The sequence below is a fragment of the Oryzias latipes genome, chromosome 22 (genome assembly GCF_053564925.1).
Source record: "Oryzias latipes strain Hd-rR chromosome 22, Olatipes_Hd-rR_3.1".
In the NCBI taxonomy this organism is placed as follows: Eukaryota; Metazoa; Chordata; class Actinopteri; order Beloniformes; family Adrianichthyidae; genus Oryzias; species Oryzias latipes.
Window position 1 is genome coordinate 24,641,133 of NC_136258.1, and position 20,490 is coordinate 24,661,622.

The window sequence follows — 20,490 nt, forward strand, 5'->3', positions numbered from 1 at the left end:
CTTTCGGTCTTTCTTTTTATTTATTTTTTTCATCTTTCGGATGAAAGCGCGTGCGGGTTGAGCGCGTGTGCAGGCGGAGTTAAGCGCGAACAGAAGAGATGCTGGGGAGCGCGAGCACAGGTGTGAGTGAGCGCGCAGAGACCGACCGGATTCATCAGAGGCAAATGAAAGAGTTATTTATCAGACAAAGGTTTTTGTGAGTTTTATCTGTTCAGCTCTGTACATATAAGGTTACAGTCTAGATTCTATTAACGTCACAGTTTAGGGAATGAGGATTTTGGGGGTTTTGAGCGTCATTTTCTTCGGTATGAACAGCGCAGCGGCTGGTAAGTTATTCTGTTTTACCTTTTTTTATTAACTACTTGTTTCTTGATTGTTCTTTTTAAGCCTTAAATATACTTTTTATATCGAAATGTTATTATTTTAAGGTAAATAAAAACTAAACAAAAGTTGAAAAGGGGGTCAAGTTGAGTTTTAGAATTTGAATTTTTATTTAAAGACTCAAAAATGTTTGGAGAAAAGGTTCATGTGAAAAATATTTCTAACATTCTAGATTCGGACCCATTTTAAAGTTCTAGTTATTTTTCGTTTGTCCTAATTTACTTAAGCGATGTTAGTTTCTCTCGGGTTCTTTAGAAATTGAAATATTGTATTAATTGAGAAAAAAAACGTTGATCTTTTCGATTCTTTGGTTGAGTTTCTTATTTGATTTCGGCTTCAAAAACTTTTTTTCATTATTTGAGTTATGAAGAGATCTTTATCACTTTTCATTTTCAAAGCGCACCCGAGACGTTGGCTGTTGCGCAACCGCTTCGTTTCCCTTCAGGGTAACATGTTGGATTAACGATGAAGCCATAATATGTCTCCTTTTACCAGTCACGCATTCGCTGCGGTACCTGCACACGGCAGCTTCAGGAATCCCAGCATTCCCAGAGTTTGTGACGGTGGTCCTGGTGGACGGACAGCCCTTCTCTTACTATGACAGCAGCATCAGAAGGGAACAGGCAGACCTGGACGGTCCAAACCGAAGACCCGAATTTCTGGGAGAGACGCACAAAGAGGTCCATTGTTGACGAACAAGTCTTCAAAAGTAAAGTGGAGATGATTAAACCAAGCTTTAACCAGACAGGAGGTGAGTTATCTCCTTTTTTAAATGAAATTTCGTTATTTTTAATTTAAAAACTATTAATACTTTTGGTGAATCAAATCCCAGAGGCTCTAATTTATGAATTTAAAATCAAATGTTTAATATGGATTATCCTTTAAGCTTTTATTTGTTAAAAAACGTTTTACATATAAAGAAATAAATGAAGAGGAAAAAAATATTTGTAACTCTTATTTTTTCATTTGCAAATGACTGAAAATCCCCATTTGAGTGACATTTTACAGTTTACTCAGGAACTGGTTCTCTAAATCCTTTTGAATTGTGCCTGCGTGTACGAAATGTTATGTAAGGTCGGCAGGATTAATGTATAAATATTATTTAGACATAATTAGAAAAAATAACCAACACATTTCTTGTTCCAGGGCAAATGATGTAGGTAAGTTTGGGTAAAACCTTTAGGAAACATGAAAACCATCCCTGCAGAATTTAGGGAATTAAAAAAATAATTATAGTAAATTGCGAGTCTTTACATGGATTATAAGACATCCAAAAACTGGATATTTTTCAACCCCGTAGTTTTGACGTGTGATTCAAGGAAATTATTTCCTTCTAAAGAAGAAAATATGTCATTATGTGCGCTCCAGGCAATCAGCCTGAAGATCCGCAGTCACGCGCCAGAAAGGAACGCTTCGTTGAAGAAACGACCACAGTGGCAGGTTTTTACGGTTGAGCTCTACAATCCAGTTTTGCAGGAAGAAACTTTGTTCTCTCCGTCTGATCAAGATCTTTCTGATAAACTGAACGCTGTTATCCCCTCAGTTTGTTTGAACAAACGCCACCATTCAACTATTCAACTTCAAACCTGGATCTTTACCAGGAATGAGGAAACGAAAAACAAACAGGTGACTTGAGATCAATGTTATCTTTTGTTCAGGTGATCTGCGCGCTTTTGGGTGTCCGCGGGAACAAACTGCGCTCCGCACGCAAATGTCAGCCTCAAGGCAGGGCTCTCTTTAATAGCAGAAGTGTTTTACTGTGTTGGACTACGATGAATATCACTGCATGTTTTTGTTTGGGGAACTATTTTGTGCAGCGTAAAGTTACATGCCTGTATAAATAAAGGCGGAGTCACCTGCCCCGTTGTTCTTCATGGGTGACAGGTTTAATGGCTGCCGGAAAGTTTAAAGTGCCTCCAGTCTCATTTGTTATAGTGAAACCAGTGGCGGTTTTTGATATGGGTGAAGTGGGCGGTGGACCAGGGCGGCACTTCATAGGGGGCGGCATTTTCCGTGCCCGATGCGTTACACATAATGTGCTACTAAATTCAATGAGGCAGCTTTGAGCTTTTATTTTGACATTGCTGCAGCTGCCGACACTTTGCGCTTTTAGTTTGATACATCAGACTATTAAGAATGTCTTCATTTTATTCCCTCTTCACACTTATGGTGCAAAACAAAAGGATGAAATAACTCAGAGTGAAACAACGTAAAACAGGCACATGAAAAGGAATTAGGCAGAAGAAACACCCGTGCTCAACCCAATTTCGACAAAAGCAGGCAATGGGGATTATTTCCCACAATTCCCACAAGTCCGACACAGCAGACCCGACGCGCACGTGACCACCGTCCTCTGCTGCAAGACGCTTGCGCCCACACCTCTTTGCGGTAGTCATTGGAACATAACAATTCAAAAAACTCGAGAGGGGGCGCAACTCACCGGTGGCTGGGTGAATCAAACTAACAGGTAATTGGGAGTCTTTTTCTATCTGACAATTAACTCTGGGCCGCAGCTGCGCCTCCCGTCATAGAGACGGAGCCGCGTGTGTCAGAGGGAAGGGGAGGGGTGGTGGGGGCAGACCATTTTTTATGGATTGAGTTTTTTTTGGAGGATTTCTGCTGTTGGTGTAGCAAAAAATTAGGGAAATGCCAAATATTTTTTGAGTAATCCCACTGATGAGTTCTATGATTTAGTTTTTAATGTTTTATAAGAGCTAAAAATAGTATTCACAATAAGTTTTTTTTTTTTTTAAGATCTAATCCCTCTGATATGTTTCACAAAGACACACACAGGACGTCACACATTAAGAAATTATTGCTAAAAATGAAGCAGGAGTCCAGCTCTAAAAAAATGATCTAAAAAATGATAAAAGAGCAAAGAAAACTGAATTATTTGATTTGTTATTTCTTCTTATTATTATTTCCAGGCTTTCCTTGTTTTGTTCTGCAACATGTTCATATTTGTATAATTTTGACAGAATATATTTCTATGGAGAGCCAAATATTAGTTATTTAACTTTAACTTGAGTTATTCTGGATAAATGTTCCTGTTTTTATTCATATTTATGTTCAAAAAGTTCAGTTTAAAAGGTTTAAAAGTTTAGCTTTAGTGTGTTCAGTAAATGTTCATCTTCTTCGGCCCAAAACCTTAAGCGTGTTTTTAACTTAGGCCCCCTGTGTGACTGAGTTTGACCCCCCTGTAATACGTGTCTAGAAAATTCATGCATTTTTTGTGTAAAATTGCTAAATAGAAGATAGGAAGAGAGGGAACAAAACAGGATGTTGTCAAATTTTGTATGTGGGGGGGGGGGGGGGGGGGGGGGGGTTACTCGCCCAGGGAGTAAGTTAGTGTAGAACCGCCACTGAGTGAAACAGATCATTTTCAAGAGGGATGTCTGAACCGGGGAGCACGGGTGGGAGCTCGTACGCAGCTCGTCCGCTGCAGGATTCAACATACTGTTATCTTATCAGAAAGTTCGGAATTTAAATCTGCAGCCACACAAAAGAGAGGCGGAGATGCTTTACCTCCGAGAAGGAAAGCGCTCTGTGCGCAGACACACCCTTTAACCACCATCACTACACTATTGAGATCATATTTCCACATCCATAGGTTTTTTTATTTGACAAGTTAACATCCGTTAAACCTTTACTGACTTCAGTTATTTTAGCATAAAAAATCAGTTTGTTCAGGAAAACTCTATTTTGTTTCTGTTTAATGGCTTTGAGACCAAACAAGCGTTTTGCTTTAGAAATAATGCAGATCTGTTTCACTAAAACCTTGTACTCAGGGTTGAATTACTTTGGTTATGAAGATTTATTTGAAGCGGGTGAACTCACTTTTCTAATCAGTTTTACATAAATTTATATATCTTTTTAATTTATAATGCTGCATTCTTCCTCCAAGATTTACAAAACCGAACCAAATATGATGGGATGGTTTAGGAGAAGCGTTCTAAACAAGGTGGGTGAAGGTGTGTCTCTGCACTTTTTCTGTCTGAAGAAGCTGAATTTGCTCTCAATGCAGAGAAGCTGCTGCTTCTGTCTCCCACAGACAAGTCAGGGCTTTTTGTCCATTTAAGTGTTTGAAAATCTACAGAAATGTTGATCCACTCATCAAATCAATATCTTATTTTGTTGTTGGATGTGTATTTTCATTTCCAAATAGGAGTTTGCTAATTTCAGAAAGAACTATTTTAAATAAAAAGTTCATTGAGGTATTGATCAATTGAGGTTGGGTTCAGTCATTTTGATTATATTTAAAACTTCAACAGAAGGAGGTTGTTTTTGTTATTGCTTGTTACGATACAGTTACTGAGGAGCTAACTGTCTGGCTTTTGGCTTCAGATCAGTTCAGTACGGTGGCCCTGAAGTGCAAATCACTCGACAAAAAAAACATTTTAGAGATCATAACGACAAAACTACTTTTGTTTTCCCAAATTCTTTTTCATTTTGTTTATTTTTCTGGAATTTTGTTTAGTTTTCCAAAGTATAATACTGTTTTTCTTATATTTGCTTTTTTTTATTAGTCATTGTGATAATTAAAAGGTTTTTTGAGTTGAGTCATTTGTTGATGGGATTTGCAGTTCAGGGCCACCGTAGCTCAGTGAACTTTAATAACAGGCTATGTTTGGGGTTAGTAGGGCAGTAAAATAAAAATAAGTTTTGCCAGATTTATAACGTTTCTAATATTTTCTGCATTTTTATTACCTTATCAGCATTTACTGTAAACAAATATGCTACTCATGTCATTTGAAAATAGTCTGGCTTAAATGCTAAACTGAAAAGTAAACACAAATGTTCAATAAAAATAATAAGGTTTTAAATGATAAATCTTATTATTGAAGCAAAATAAAATCTAAATCTTTATCCTGAATGGTAAATCTAAATGTTAAAACTTAATGCTTTTTTCAAATATTCATTTAAAAACTAAATGTTTAATCCAACCTTTAATGTTTGGAAAGTATTCTAATATGGCCACGCCTATGAAATGATTCCTAAAAATAAGCCACGCCCCAATCGCTTGTTTAAGGGCCTATATCATGCTCTTCTTAAGCTTTTTATACTAAAAAAATCTCCATATATAAGAAAATGTAATACTTTTGACACAAGAAAGAACCATTCTTTCATGAAATATTTGTTGTTGTCGCAGCTAATTTTTCTACCGGGAAGTACAACGACTCGATGTCTGAGGCACAGCTTTTCGCTCCGTGTGGGTGTCGCCCATTTCATGACGTCAACCTAGAGCCACCCTCGGCAGCATGCCTGTATTTTACCAACGAAAACAAACAACATCTGAACTTTTGCAAAGATGGATGTGAATATTACGCATATATAAAGTGCGTTTTGCCAATCAGCTAGCTCTGCGGTGAAAGTGGGCGTGTGCGTTAGCCTGGGGGCGGGGCTGACAGCACAGACTCTTCCTGGAAGGATATTCAGAGCGCAGGTTTTTAGTGAAATGCTCAGAAATGCGCAAATGGAGAAAAAAAAACACTTTGAGGAATTAGCATTATGATACAATTAAAAGCTCAAAACAGTTGTTTTTGCATCATGTAGGCCCTTTCAATATTCAAATCTGTATTGCTGATTTGACTGTGTGTGAGAAGCATAGTGGCTGAGCGCTGATCAAGGTTCCTGTCTTACAGGTGTTCACATTATTCAGCTGATGTACGGCTGTGAGTGGGATGATGAGACTGGAAGCATCAAGGGCTGGTGGCAGTTTGGTTATAATGGAGAAGACCTCATGGCTTTGGACCTGAAGACGAACACGGGGACGGCACAGACTCCAGCTGCCACCTTCCATAAACACAAAAAGGACAAAGATAAAGGCTGGGCCATACGAATGAACACCTATCTGTCCCAGGGGTGTCCTGATCATCTTAAGAAGTATGTGAGCTATGGGAAGAGCACATTGCTGAGAACAGGTGCGTCCCAAGCCCCTATGTATCTATCATATATACAGTAGATACATTATTTTATGTCTCTCTTTTTTTTACCATCATCAATTGTGCGGCTTTCTTTCAATTTTATTCACATTTTCCTTGTTTTTCTCACCAAACCTGTGTGTTTATTTGGTAACGCAAGTCTGAAAGTTGTTGGAACCAGTGCAGTGAGGTTGTTAGTGACACTCGGCAGTCAAAGGTCCAAAACTTTATTTGAGCATCGTTATTTGAGAACATTTTCATTTTCATGTGAGATCATTTTGTGCTGTTGGTATTTCTTGATCTGAAACACAGCAAGATGTTTTACACAGATAGAAATACTGGTTGCAAATTCAGCTTCATATTTGCACAAAGGCTCATGAAGCAGTGCTAATACACAGAAAGAAAGAAAAACAACTGTGCAAAACATTGTAGTCTAATTAACAATCAGCTGCTGCCTGGCATGATTATTGTTTAAAAATGAGAAGCAACTCTTGTCCTTCACAACCAAAACTGTTAACAGTAAAGAAATATATATTTAGCCAAAAACTATACAAGACTTATGATAAACAGGACGGCGGGTTCCAGTTGTAGCAGGTTTATTAGCTCAGCTAAAAGTCCATAAAGCTAAATCAGGGTCAGGCGGGCAGGGGTCGACAACAAGTAGGAGCCTCAAAGGAGAAACGGGAGAAGTCAGGATCCAGGGTCCCTGAGTGATCAAAGTTCAACAGGTTTAAATTTCAATGGCCACGTGTTTTGGATGTAGAGTCCAAAAACGGACTTAAAACTTGTGTTGCAAAGCACAAACGAATGAGCTTTGAACGCGGAAGCCCAAAACATACATTTACAAAGACTCTTCATTGGAAGTGGCTGCTTCACTGGCTGCCACTGAGAGCATAGCATGAGAGTACCGGTAATAACAATTTAACTCATGGATGGTTTTCTTTTATCAGAGACTCCATCAGTGTTTCTCCTCCAGAAGAATTTCCTGTCCCCGGTCAGATGTCACGCTACAGGCTTTTACCCCAACAGAGCTGTGATGTTCTGGAGGAAAGATGGAAAGGAGATAACCGAAGGAGTGGAGACCGGAGAGATCCTCCCAAACAATGACGGGACCTTTCAGATGAGCACTGATCTGAAACTTTTATTAGACACAACAGAAAAGAAGAGGTACGAATGTGTTTTTCAGCTTTCTGGTGCAAATGAAAGCATCATCACCAAACTGGAGCAGTCAAAAATCAAGACCAATGGAGGTAAGTGGAAAACAGGCATTAGTGTAGCTTAGACATAAATCTTTGAAACTGTTTATAATTTTGATGAATTCATTGTTGTTATAAAATAAACAGGAAAGAATAAAATAATTATCTTTAAATAGTAAAATTAACCACAAAATATATAAAAGAATGTCAGTTTATCAATATGATGGTGCAAGCAAGAAAAACCAGTACTGCTTAAATTAGCCAATAAAATGAAATATGAACAGAAAGACCATAAAGTCTTAAAAAACAATACATATAGTGTACATTTACATTTTTTGTTATTAGATATTTAAAAATCTGCACAACCTTGTGTAATTGTCACTTTTGTGTTTCTGACAGCAAACCCCTATGAAGTGACCATCTCCGTTGTTTTTGCAGTCATTATTTTTGCTGCTGTCATTGCTGACTGGCTCATTGTTTATAAAGGCAGAAAAGGTGAGAAACTTTTCTATTACATTAGTGCCATTAAAATCTATTTCACTTGTTAGAAATGAATCAAATGAATCAAATTTTCTTGCTGAGTTTAGTCAAATAAAAAACAAGAGTGGAATAAATGCAAGTTTTTTAGTTAATATTAGATTGCTATTTTTTATCAGCTGAATGTATTACTATTTATTTACTTGGTTTATTTAGCCTATAGGGAGAACTTAGGATGTCTAGAGTTACAGATTTGTTTAGGAGTTTAGAACAGAACACAAACTCTGTGTTTTTCTTGTTGCAGCTGCAGATCACTTGAACGTAAAGAAGTAAATGCATCTTTGAGTCTGGATGCAAATGAAACTCTGCACTCAGTGATTCGTTTCATCAAATTTACATAGATTCTAAAGGCCGTGTCACACGTGGAATTTTTAACAGATGCATCACGTATGAACATGAATGAATTTCTTTCTTAACTTGTCTTGTCCAACAGCTGAGCAAACAGATGAGATCTCTTGTGTTGGACATATTTTACTGTTAAACATGGGGTTATGAATCTTCTGACACATGAGGTGTATATTTGTATAAACCCCTTTTGTGATTTCGGCTAAATTTTATTTATATTGATTATATTTTTAACACTTTTTTGATGGACCGGACAGAAAAGAAGAAGAGAGAGGGAAGTTGGGGGGTGGGGGTGGGGTACAAAAGATTAATCACAAAGCAACAATTTACTGGAAGTTCATCATCATTACTAAGGTGTAAATGTTGGTCTAAAAGGGGCGGGGCTTGTCTACACACACACTCAAGTGTTACATACCTGTTGGCTCAGAAAATCTTCACATACAAACATGTCCTTATGTACACAATACAACTAGAGTTCACACACATACTTATGCACAAACCAACACATGTAAAGCATTTCATTCAGTCACATATTGGTGCAAAGGTGAGCTCTCTGTGCTCAAGAGTGTGGATTTTCTGCTGAGAGGTCTATTACATAACTTTAAACAGCATATGTGCGCTGTATACAGGATATAAAAGTTATACATCGGTGGTACATGCGTGACCAGTCAGTTTGACATATATGGAACGGTCCTGGAAAGCTACAAATTTGCGTGTGTGTCTCGCAAGAATCACACACAATTCATGTTAAGACCCATCAGCCGAAACCCTCGACGGACATCTGTGCACATCCATGAATAGAATGCAAGGAACACTTATAGATTACGTATATTACGCATGTATCACAAAAGACCGAAATTTCATACGTGGAAAATGGAAAAAAGGTATATAGTGGCTTTGTGACATGGCCTTTAGCTGCTGCTCATCGTGGTTGTTGGTGGTTGTGTCATCCTGTTATGAGCCACAAATCTGTCCAAGAAGACATCCAGTGACAATTGTTATAAGTTTCCAAAATTTTATTGTTTTGTCTCCACAGGTTTTCAAATGAAGTCTGCACTTAAAAAAAAGGGAACTCCATTAATATCATGGATTTACTACGTATTTATTACATTTATTTAATTTAATCTGGCAGCAGATGTATAAAACATTTACAGGGTTGCAACTGTTTGACTTTAAAGAGAAGTTAATTTGACATTTTTCTTTAGCACAATAGATGAGTCTCATATGATTAATTTTTGTTTTCAAACTGGAGTTTGGTGTTGAATATTGTCAAAGGAAGCCAAAAAACAAAAACAAATGAGGTTTAAGACCTTAATTTACTTTCAAGCAGACAACATTTTTCTATGCTGTTTTTTTTTAAAGCTAAGGTGTTTTTGTCTGCAGCTTTATAACTGATATAGGAGCAAAATGCTTGTTCACCATTTAACCAATTGGATAAAAAATAGGATTTTTCATTTTATGGAATAGAAACAATCACAAAGAAATACCCAAGCACTAAAGATTGAAAAACATATATTTTTTGGTAACTTGCCTTTATTCTTACTATAAAAAATCAAACAGTCATCCTTTATCATCATCCTAAATGGATTGAAGAATGATCTTTAGATTATATCTGTTCAGCTTTAAAAATTCACAGTATATCAACCCTCACCTTATGCAATGATACATAAATAGATAAAGCCAATAACTGAATTATTAAAATGCTTGAAAGAATGGCTTCCCTTCCTGACATTTTTATTTGTATATCTTGTGGAAAACACCTTCATCTTAGTTTTTTGAATAACTCAGTTGATAGTAAAGTCATGGTTGAAAAGGTGCAAAAGTTTCCTGATGTGATGAGGAAAATCAATGTAAAGTCCTACAAAGACTATAATATTCAGATATCATGTTGTAAAATTCTAATCAAAAATGGAAATCTGAAAATAATGTCCCATATAAATCTTTTTCACAGTGTGTATAATAGCAAATACAACTATTAAATGAGCACTTCTAAAGAAAAGCTTGGGGGTTTAAAGACAAACAATGAGCCAAACACAAGAAATAAGTGGGACAAGGCTTTCACCAATGTTTTCAGTTATCTCCAACATTCCAAATATGACTTTCTTATGGTTTATATATGTGTCATGTTTAATTTTATTTTATTTTTCATTTAAAAAGTTTGAGGGTAATCTTGTTTGAGTGTGGACAGTTACAGAAATGTGCTGGTTATTAAAGTTTATTTGGAGTTTAGCTAAGGATTATGAAGTTGCTTTTTTTCTAGTACTTCTTTTGTAAAATACAGACATTTACTTTTTTCAACTTTTTGTGGCATTGAGTTTGATTTATTGAAAAGCACCCAGAAAATGTTGCTCTTTTCGTGAAGTTTCGATGGTCATAAAATACTGGTGTAATATGTAAGTGTGTGTGTGTGTACAGACTTCAAAATTAAATAAAGGTAAAAACTTTTGTTGGCTGATCTTAAACTTCTTTTTCCTTTTTAAACTTGTATCCCTCAGGTGTTAAAACATGTGTTTGATTGAAGGTAAAATGAAGTCCCTTCATAATATATGGAGAGAAAATAGCTTTGAAACACGTGTGGTACATTTGTAATACTTGATTTGTATGTAAGAGGGACGTAACACACACCTATTCAGAAAGTTCAAGCAAAGATAAGATGAACTTGTAAGCAAATATAAAAACTCAGGTTCATTGCTTATTATTGTTACTGTGCTCTTCATCATCATCATCACACTCCTCTACAGCATAATCAAAGAAAATACAACAAAAATGAGGAGTCTAGACTGAAAGCTGCACATAAAAAGTCACATTCCTATTTTTAAAACCCATCTTTCTCTTTTTTGATTATTTTATGTTTTATAGTTGGATTGGAAGAAAGATTTCCTTACAGGGTTTGTATGATCTTCTGATACCACACAAAAAAAGACTGTTATTTTTGTCTAAGATCTATTTTAAAAGATTTTTTTACCCAGCAACTTTCAGAAACAGAACATATAGTAATCATCACGCACACAAGAAAACATACAGTTCAGTGTCTCTGAACTGATATGGGAGTTAAGGCCACATATGATTATAAAATACATTTCCTTGACTTTGTCTTTAACACGTGAAACTTGTGACTGAAGCTTGTGCATTACTGTTCTACTCGTTGCTACAGTAGAACAAGAAAAATTGCCTTTAGGCCCTTTTTACATCAACCTTTCAGTTATTCACTCTTGACAGGAGATCAAACTAGTTTCTGGAGTTGGCAGTGTAGGTGTGTGCCTCAAGCAAAGTAAAAAAAAACTTGGCAGGTAAATGAGCTGGAACTTAAATACTGCACATAAACAATCATGAAGCACGTTCAAATGTTCCTGTATTTTATTTTAGCTTTTTAGTTGAAGGTTTAAATAAGAATTGTACATGTGAGTTTGTTGAGTTACATTATTTTTTAGTTTAATTGCATTATCTCCATTTGATTTATTTATAAAGGGTTTATATATAAATATACATGTTTAAGAGTGTTAATTAGCATTAATCCTGACCTGATTTTACAAAAGTGCAGATGGATCCATGAGCAGAGTTTAATGAATGAACCTAATGGGCATTTGTGGAACAGCACTTGACTGGTTCAGGTCTTATCTGGCTGATAGGTCTTTTTGTGTGAGCATCTTGGATGCTGTGTCGTTTTGTGCCCTCCTGTCATGTGGGGTCCCTCAGGGTTCAGTTCTAGGACCACTGCTGTTCTCCCTCTACTTGATGCCTTTAGGCTCTGTCCTTCAGAGACACAACATTGCCTTTCACTGCTATGCTGATGATTGGCAGATCTACTTACCTTTAAAAAAGAATGATGGCTTCAGATAAAGCACTCCTGGATTTCCTGCACTCAAAAACACCAAACACTACCTGGTGTCAGCCTTCATGGACCAGAGAGTGAAGGGTTTCGACATACTGGACATTGGCATTTTCAAGAGAGACTCCATCCATCCTCTTTACTGCTCTTTCTGCTGTGGTGGTGGATGCAAAAATTTCAAGGCCAATAAAACGTGATGCTCTCCTCTGAGATTTCTACTGGGTAAAGGGCGGATTTTTCTGCAGGTTTGCAGGCTGAAATGACCCAATTCCTATTTTTTTGCCCCCTGTATCTTATCTTTTCATGACAGTCTGAACAACACAGAACCAATCTTTTTAACTGCGAAACCAGGCTTTCACCAATGTTTTCAGGTATCTCCAACATTCCAAATATGGCTTTCTTATGGTTTATATGTGTGTCATGTTTAATTTTATTTTATTTTTCATTTAAAAAGTTTGAGGGTAATCTTGTTTGAGTGTGGACAGTTACAAAAATGTGCTGGTTATTAAAGTTTATTTGGAGTTTAGCTAAGGATTATGAAGTTGCTTTTTTTCTAGTACTTCTTTTGTAAAATACAGACATTTACTTTTTTCAACTTTTTGTGGCATTGAGTTTGATTTATTGAAAAGCACCCAGAAAATGTTGCTCTTTGGAGAGAAGTTTCGATGGTCATAAAATACTGGTGTAATATGTAAGTGTGTGTGTGTGTACAGACTTCAAAATTAAATAAAGGTAAAAGCTTTTGTTGGCTGATCTTAAACTTCTTTTTCTGTTTTAAAATTGTATCCGTCAGGTGTATAAACATTTATTTGATCGAGGGTAAAATGAAGTCCCTTCATAATATATGGAGAGAAAATAGCTTTGAAACACGTGTGGTACATTTGTAATACTTGATTTGTATGTAAGAGGGACGTAACACACACCTATTCAGAAAGTTCAGGCAAAGATAGGATGAATTTGTAAGTAAATATAAAAACTGTGGTTCATTAGCCGCAGTGCTCCCATCAACATACAGATCAGCCACCTGTATGGTTTTGTCTTTGTTTATATTTACATTTGGTTGTGAATGTCATGATCACCAGGACAGGGAGCATAAATTACAGCTCAAAGAAATATTATGTCTATAGTTTTACTGTGCTCTTCATCATCATCATCATCACACTCCTCTACAGCATAATCAAAGAAAATACAACAAAAATGAGGAGTCTAGACTGAAAGCTGCACATAAAAAAAAACAGTCACATTGCTATATTTAAAACCCATATTTCTCTTTTCTGATGATTTGATGTTTCAGAGTTGGAGTGGAAGAAAGATTTCCTTACAGGGTTTGTATGATCTTCTGATACCACACAAAAAAAGACTATTATTTTTGTCTAAGATTTATTTTAAAAGATAATTTTACCCAGCAACTTTCAGAAACAGATCAGATTGTAACCATCACGCAAACCTGAAAAAAAACAAAAACATGCAGTTCAGTGTCTCTGAACTGATATGGGAGTTAAGGCCACATATGATTATAAAATACATTTCCTTGACTTTGTCTTTAACACGTGAAACTTGTGACTGAAGCTTGTGCATTACTGTTCTACTCGTTGCTACAGTAGAACAAGAAAAATTGCCTTTAGGCCCTTTTTTACGACAACCTCTCAGTTATTCACTCTTGACAGGAGATCAAACTAGTTTCTGGAGTTGGCAGTGTAGGTGTGTGCCTCAAGCAAAGTAAGAAAAACTTGGCAGGTAAATGAGCTGGAACTTAAATAGTGCACATAAACAATCATGAAGCACGTTCAAATGTTCGGGGTCCGCGGCGGGCGGCTCGGGTTCGGGGTCCGCGGCGGGCGGCAGCGGCTCGGGTTCGGGGTCCGCGGCGGGCGGCAGCGGCTCGGGTTCGGGGTCCGCGGCGGGCGGCAGCGGCTCGGGTTCGGGGTCCGCGGCGGGCGGCTCGGGTTCGGGGTCCGCGGCGGGCGGCTCGGGTTCGGGGTCCGCGGCGGGCGGCTCGGGTTCGGGGTCCGTGGCAGGCGGCAGGAACGGGAGGGGTTGAGTCCGACAACCTCCTCGGAGCCGGAACGGGTCGTGGAGCGTCCGGGACCCTCCTAGGAGCAGGAACGGGAGGGGTTGAGTCCGGCAACCTCCTCGGAGCCGGAACGGGTCGTGGAGCGTCCGGGACCCTCCTAGGAGCAGGAACGGGCGGGGTCGCGTCCAGCAACCTCCTTGGAGCCGGAACCGGTCGTGGACGGTCCGACACCCTCCTCGGAGCAGGAACTGGAGGAGTTGCGTCCAGCAACCTCCTCGGAGCCGGAACGGGAGGAGGTGCGTCCGGGACCCTCCTAGGAGCCGGAACGGGTCGTGGTGCGTCCGGGACCCTCCTAGGAGCCGGAACGGGTCGAGGTGCGTCCAGCAACCTCCTCGGAGCCGGAACGGGTCGTGGTGCGTCCGGGACCCTCCTGGGAGCCGGAACGGGTCGTGGTGGGTCCGACTCCCTCCTGGACGCAGGACCGGGTTGGGACGCCTCCAGTTCCACCACCGGAACCAAAACGGGGCGTCGAGAGGGACGGTGGCGACGACGACGGCCCCTTCGCACAGCCAAACGAGGCCCGTCGAAGAAGGAGGCGGGGAGCTGACCCTCCAAAGTCCACTTGGACTCGACCCCCTCCTCCTCCAGGTAAGGGTCCTCCCACAGCCACAGGTCCTGGTCCAGAGGCTCCAGGAAGGCCCGTGGCCGGAGACTGTCCAGCGCCATCCAGGAGTCAAGGGAGGACTTACGGTGAGGGCGGCGGTGACGGCGACCTCCTCTTGAGGCTAGGCGACTCCCCTCGAAAATGGAACCGGAGACCTGGGACCAGGGGCATCTGGTCCTCTCTGCCTCCTGGCAATATGCCTCCAGGAGCCGCATGTCCCTCATGCCCGGGTAGAGGAACTCGTCCGGCCGTTCTTCGTCTGCCTCCTGGCAGAATGCTCCAAAACACCCAACGTCACTCTCTGCTGGGTACATATTTGGCTGGTCCATAATGTTACGGGGAGCGGTGGGAGGTACCCAGGCGCAGAGAGGAGAGGAGGCAGGAGGATGCAGGGAATGGAGGTTTAATAACAAAACTGGAACTACAAAACAAAACCACTGCAACAGGCAGGCAAAACTCGAGACTCGAAAAACTCTGAAAACGGGGGAGCGAGACAATTACAAACTATGGACCAGCACAGGAGGAAGGGAAAGACAGGACTTAAATACATACAAGGCAACAAGACACAGGTGGAAACACTCAGGACTGAATGGGTCAAGGTAAAACTCAAAACAACAACGAAACAGGAAATACTACAAAATAAAACAGGAAATCAAGGAACAAAACACAAAGTGACTGAAACCGTAACAATATCAACATCTTAAATTGAGTTGGATAGACATAAAAGTTAAGTTGAACATTAACCCTAACTTAATTCAATTACGTGTTACCAATTGAAGTGATTTAGGTTGAATCTAAATACATTAAGTTCACCTAACCTAGGTACATTAAGTAAGACCAATATGATCCATTTTTGTTCAAGTAAAGCTATCCACTCAGGTGGAAATCCTAACCATAATTTGTTTATGTTTATTCAATGTAATAGTTTTTTTAGTGTAGAATGAAATGAAATCATGCAGCACGGATTACAAAAGTTAATCTTTTGGCAGAAAATAGGGATGGCCCATTTGACACGACGCTTTGGCGCATGTTTCACCTTCATGAAACAGAGCAGTTCGGCACAATGTTTCAGGGCGTGTGTCAAAGCACAGATGACGTGGTTGATGACGTATGAAGCGCCAAATGTAGTTTGGTCGAACCACAGTTCAAATGTCACTTGTGTTCGAACAGTTTGGCGCGCTTGTTCTCTAGAAACACGAAAGGAATCCCAAACGTTTCCCGACCAGTTCTATTGTTTCCCCTGTATCTGAATCAGCGTCAGTTCATTGCACTTTACCATGACTCCTGGTAAAAAACGTACGGGGGCTCTGGATCGTTTCAACTCGATTCAATCTGTCTCAAGAAACAATGTATGGTGAGAGAACAAATTTGCAAGAAATCACAAGATGGGGCAAAAACAGGAGGATGGACGTACGGCACACACATGCATATCTACATTAGAAAACAAAAACAACAACTATGGCGTTTCGTCTCTGCTATAAAGTGAAAGGGCATAAAGACAACTGAGCGGGCGTATTCAGGAACTAAGTGAGCGAATCTTACAACCGCGCAGCAAGGTTATAATAGTTTCGGATTTTTTATTAGTTTTAGTTTTTCTTTAGTTTTGAATTTTTGTTTTTAAATTTATTTAGTTTTAATTAGTTTTTAGAGGCTGCTTTACTAGTTTTTATTAGTTTTTATTTTTTGAAATTGCTTCGTTTTAGTTTAGTTTTTATTAGTTTTAGTGTTAGTTTTAGTTTTTTAAGCCAGAGTTTCACCCACCAGGTGAAATTATTATGAGCTGCTGTGCTGCAGAAAAATGTCTTTAAAAACAAAATGATCGTAATTAAAAAAAACACTGGGAACGATTTTATAATAGCTAAAAATTCTGTTAGAATGTCTGATTCCTGATTCTTTTGTGTGTGTATGTATATACATAAAAGAACCTCGTGTTTTTTTCCCTTTCCTCTCTCAGACTGGTCAGTTATTTGGAGACAACATGCACAAATAGTTCCTGGACTGATTTTCTGCTAACTCTGAGATGGAGAGGCTGTCAGGTTCATCTGTTTCAGTGTCCTGCATGCTCTCCCTCTATGTTTGCCGTAGCAGTGGATGCAACTTGCAAAATGTACTGTTTTGAGAGCCAACTGGGGTGTGTAAAAAATTTTTCCACCTACATTTTTGATGGTATAAATGTTTTTCTTATGTAAACTTTTCTGTTCTTTTAGGCTCAGTGGTTATTTTGAAGATGCGTTTCTGACCAAAAACACTGTGGAGACCTCCTTTGTGAACTGCATTCATGGGGAAATAGAAAATGTAAAGTTATTTTCATGTCTTCTTCCTTAAGAAAATGAACATGCCTGCATATATGTTTTATTGTATTTTGTGTCATATCATCATGTTAATATACGACATTCATTTGTTTTGATAGAATCCTGGAGATGGGAGATGTGGAGCAGGAAAGTTTGTGGCAGCACCAGAGTCCTCCAAAAAGTCTTCTGGCAAAGTAAATGAGGAAGGATCGCAGTCTGCCATCGTGGAGTTTTGCTGAAAGGACTGAACATGTTCCATCCATCCAACCATCTTCTTCCATTCATCCAGAACCAGGTTGTGAGGGCAGCAGTCTTAGCAAAGATGCCCACACTTCCCTCTCCTCCAGCTCCTCTTGGGGGACCCCGGGGCCAGCTGAGAGACGTAGTCTCCCCAGCGTGTCCTGGGTCTCCCTTAGGGCCTCTGCCCAGTGAGACATGCATGGAACCCCCCCCCCCCCCCCCCAGGGAGGCGTCCTCCTCTGGATGTAGAGAGGAAGTGGCTCCACTCAGAGCTCTCTCCAGGTGAGCGAGCTTCCTGAACCTGTTCCGTTGAGATATTTTCATGAACCCCTTCTATTTGCAGAAACGGCTTTCTCCACAGACCGTGCAGTTCTTCTGCTCTGATGTAGTCTACGAGTTCTGATCGCATTTGGAGAAGGTTGTGGTTCTGTGTCCTGAGATGCAGGACCTGTTGAACATGTGTCCTTTTCAAGTTCACTCTTGGATGTGTGAGGTAATAATTATCAATGGCTTACTTCTCATTATTCCTGTTGGAGTTTTTTTCTAATCCCTTATGTTTCAAAAGTTTGCAAACATACATTTTGGTTGAAATGATGAGGATCCGAGGATGAAATCAAGAAGGGACAACTTCAGGGAAAGGGACTGAACCGACTGAACAGCTTCCTCTCTTCAGCAGACACATGTTCCGAGTACATATGTGTCAAATATTGGTAAATACTCATTGAAGATGAATCCTTTTTGTGTAATTTGTTTTCTCAGTTTAATACATCTTGATCCTTTCATTCTGCACAGACATCCTCGCCGTTCAGGCCGGTGGCTGGAACAAGCGGAAGTCAGAAAAGCTGGAGCAGACGTTACCAGAATGATACGTCCAGGTAAAGATTGTGGTAATGTTGTAGATAAATGTTGGCTTGTTTCTTTCATGTTACTCTCATGCTGTTGATGTGGAATATCTCATGATTTCTTCAGTATTATTAATACATTAATCTCTTCCCACAAGGACCAATCAAAATGACCCAGAGAAAAACACTGAAGGGCTTTGTCTGAGCATCAGGAAAACAAGAATCAGCATATGGTAAAAATCTTTTGTTACACTTTCTAAAGTTGTTGCATAACTGATCAAGCACGATGTGATGGATTGCAGGTTATGGTGCCATAGTAAAGAACTAAAGGCTCTATGATGTCATGCTGCTGACCAGACTGTGGTTGGTGAAGTCCAGCAGCACTGCGGGTCCTTGAAGTGTGGTTGAAGAGCTCTCCTCCAGCTTTTGGAAGGTTCTGCCCCACAAAGCCAGGTGGTTTCTCTTTGTGATCTGCATGGATGTCCAGGGCTTGTGGCATGTATGTGTTTTCCTCTTCATTTCATTCTCAGGCAGCAAAGAGGCATTGATGGAGAGAGGACGTGAGGGACTAATTGTCTGCTGAGGAGGAGACTTTCTGCAGGTCAAGCCCCAGCTCCACCCCTAAAAAAAGGCTTATATGAAGGAAAACCTCATTTCAACTTTGTACCAATAAATGACTTTTAATTGAAATGAGAGATTTTTTTTCTGCACCGCACCAATGAAGGTTTTTTCAACCTAAATTTCAACAATTACATTATTTTTTACCTCCGTTCTACTACACAATGTAGCTACTACACATTTTAGGATGAGACTGGGTTGTCTTTTTTTCCATCTTAAATAATTATAATTCTTGAACTCTCATATGTCTAAGTTTAAGATATTCTCATTTTTATTTTAAAAAAATCAAAATGCCTCACGTAGAGTGCAGACAACTATTTTAGGAATTTCCATCATCGTCAATACAACAAGTGGCAGGGGTGCTTTATAAACTCATCATCCTCTCACTTATGGTGCAGAGACATAAGCTTAGTAGGGAAAAATAACTCAACAAAACACGGTGAAACACAGTAAAACAGCTAAACCACTAAACACATTTAGTCAAAAACCCACACTTAAACCCAAATCCGTCCAGACAGGCAAAGGGAATGGTATCCCACAATCCCTTGCGGTGCCGATCTAACAGCAGCACCAAAGTTACACCTACTTCATTGAATGAATTTGAATGAAAGTAAAATAACTGTCTGAAAACATGTTATTGTTAAACTGACTAAACCATAAAATGATTTATCTTAACTGAAGCAAATAATTAAGTTAGATCAATGTAAAAAAGTTTATCTTTTCAACATGAATATGTGGTCTTCTCACCCTCTCATGGTGGAAAAAGTATTATCTGAGCTTCTTCATCCACTAAATCATCATCAAATGGACACGCCATGCTGCTTCACCTCTCTGAAAACAAACTAACCATCAACTAAACCTGCTCCGGACCAGGTTATGTTCAGAGCATGAGTTGCTATAGCAACTTGACATACCCTGAAACATACCTCCATTTCTGGAACCGAAAGCTGAGGTTATCATCTTCCTTAGCCTCAAACTTACCGTGGGAGCTAGCATAACCTGCTTTCTGCTTTCTGCAGGTACAGAGCAGAGACGAGCCAAAGATGAGCCAGAGGCAGGAACCACAGCCAGGTGTAGGAGCGGGAGCAAAGGCGAGGTAGACGGTCAGCAACTGGAGCACGGATGAGCCAACAGGAGTCTGGAAGTGTGTGTGGAAGTCTGGAAGTGTGTTCTGGTGTCCCCCAAAGTTCTGTCCTTGGTCCTCTTCTTTTCATTACTTTTCGTCTTCCCCTTGGCAATATCTTCTGTAAATTTAATGTTCATTTTCACTGTTTTGCGGATGACAGCCAGCTCTATGTATCGAGCAAACCTAACTCCTCTTTTCCACCCTCCTCCTTCCACTCTTGTCTATCCGAAATAAAAAACTGGTTCACCTTAAACCTTCTCAAACTAAATTGTGATAAAACTGAACTACTTCTAGTAGGTTCCAAATCCAGCCTCTCCAAAGCCACAAGTGTTACTCTTTCCATCGACCCAGCATCTATCTCCCCCACCCCTCAGGTGAAGTGTTTGGTGTCATCCTAGATAGCTCCTTATCTTTTCAGTCCCACATCAGTAACATTACTGGGTCAGCCCATTTCCATCTACGTAACATTAATCGTATACGCCCCTC

At 39.6% G+C, this 20,490-nt stretch overlaps 1 long non-coding RNA gene and 1 pseudogene across 5 annotated transcripts; both read left to right on the top strand.

Moving 5' to 3' along the window:
• The first annotated feature begins 125 nt into the window (after positions 1-125).
• LOC101169825 (class I histocompatibility antigen, F10 alpha chain-like) lies at positions 126-10,826 on the top strand (annotated as a pseudogene). Its single transcript, XR_013653082.1, has 6 exons — positions 126-326; positions 877-1,132; positions 6,024-6,302; positions 7,253-7,552; positions 7,898-7,993; positions 8,280-10,826. The product of XR_013653082.1 is annotated as a class I histocompatibility antigen, F10 alpha chain-like (transcript).
• A 5,375-nt stretch (positions 10,827-16,201) lies between these two features.
• LOC105356897 (uncharacterized) lies at positions 16,202-18,950 on the top strand. Of its 4 annotated transcripts, none has more exons than XR_013653086.1 (9): positions 16,209-17,018; positions 17,095-17,182; positions 17,298-17,700; positions 17,762-17,911; positions 17,984-18,128; positions 18,211-18,293; positions 18,419-18,493; positions 18,563-18,708; positions 18,791-18,950. It is a non-coding gene; the product is annotated as an uncharacterized LOC105356897 (long non-coding RNA). The 4 variants fall into 4 exon arrangements; XR_013653085.1 differs by having other exon boundaries at positions 16,216-17,018; positions 17,298-17,372; positions 17,468-17,911; XR_013653087.1 differs by having other exon boundaries at positions 16,202-17,018; positions 17,298-17,911; positions 18,017-18,128.
• Positions 18,951-20,490: the final 1,540 nt, after the last annotated feature.